This window comes from Carcharodon carcharias, chromosome 14, assembly GCF_017639515.1.
Source record: "Carcharodon carcharias isolate sCarCar2 chromosome 14, sCarCar2.pri, whole genome shotgun sequence".
In the NCBI taxonomy this organism is placed as follows: domain Eukaryota; kingdom Metazoa; phylum Chordata; class Chondrichthyes; order Lamniformes; family Lamnidae; genus Carcharodon; species Carcharodon carcharias.
Window position 1 is genome coordinate 27,610,660 of NC_054480.1, and position 1,360 is coordinate 27,612,019.

Sequence of the window (1,360 nt, forward strand, 5' to 3'; positions counted from 1 at the left end):
TGAGACTTTCAGGAAGAATGTTGAAAGTGGAGAGAGAAAATCTTTGCAGCAACTGGATAGAAAGTAGAACCATGCAACAGCAGCCAGGATCTTCAACCTACAGGATATGGTGAAAGAATCTGATAAATCTCTGAATGATCTCAGCAATCTTTCACAAAATTTTCATCAGTAATGAATGAGCTGTTACTATACAGCCAAGTGTAATAATTTTAATATAATTTTGTGGATCTGTTACTTTTAATTACAATGAAATATAAGCCACTTGTGTCTTCTTAAAGATCAGTGCATATACTTAATGGTCAAGGATTATTTATTTGTACAGCTAATGTGTGTAATTCACATTGGCAGCACAGATGCTAAAGCTGGAACAATACAGAGATTAGCATGACCTCTGCGTAAAGATACATGCAAATTTGGAAAGCTAACCATATTTTTTTTTAAATGGAAAATGAAATTTAATAAATGTCCGCTGGAAATGTACATCTAAAACAATAGAAAGTAAGGCTGGTGAAACTGTGGGCAGGAATACATTGGGCAGGATTTTCAGGTCATCAGGCTGACTTGGCGGGCAGGCCAGGAGCGGCCAGGAAATGGCCCACCGCCCACGTTCAGCACGCACCCCCCCCCCCCCCCCACCGACTGTGATTTCACCCTGGCCGGCCAGCGTGAAAAGCGTGCTGAAAAGCTCAGCACTGCTGGGGTGGGGGTGGGAGAAGGGCAACAGCTGAAGTCAGTGCTTGTGCAGGGGAGTGCGCACTGAAAGCTCCCTGAGGGCAGAGAGCTGCCTCAGGGAGCTGAAGTATTTCAAACCAATGAATAAAGTTTTTAAAATTCCCGAAAAAAATGTCCACATAGTGGACTCACTCACCTTAACACGTAGATTTGAAAAATTTTTACATTTAATTAAATATGAGAAACTTGTCTGGAAAATCAAGTCCATAACAGCCTTATTTTCCATATGCAAATGACTGTCTGAATTTACCTCAAATTTCGCCACGTAAGGCAGAAACATTGGGGGTAAAGTTTCTGCTTTGGGTGCTTGTGGATGAGGTTTCCTCAAAAATCCAAAGGCCGCCTGGTCAATTCGTCCGCCCGCCAACCGTAACTTTGGACGGGCAGCGAAAAATATAATTGAATTAATTGATTAATGGCCTTAATAGGCCTCTTAATTGTCAGCGGGTATGCTGCCAACTCTCGTACACGCCTGTCAACCGAAATATCACGTGAGTGCACGATAACGCTTGCCTGACAGCATCGCGTGCTATTTCACATTTGGCCGGGTCAGGCGCATGCCCACATACCAAGCAGGAAACCCTGCCCATTGATCAGGCCACACTTAGTATTTTAGAGTAGATTTAGT

At 43.2% G+C, this 1,360-nt stretch overlaps 1 non-coding gene across 1 annotated transcript; it reads left to right on the forward strand.

Annotated features, from left to right (window-relative positions):
* Nucleotides 1–329: 329 nt before the first annotated feature.
* On the forward strand, nt 330–435 carry LOC121287698. Its single transcript, XR_005945230.1, has one exon. It is a non-coding gene; the product is annotated as a U6 spliceosomal RNA (small nuclear RNA).
* Nucleotides 436–1,360: the final 925 nt, after the last annotated feature.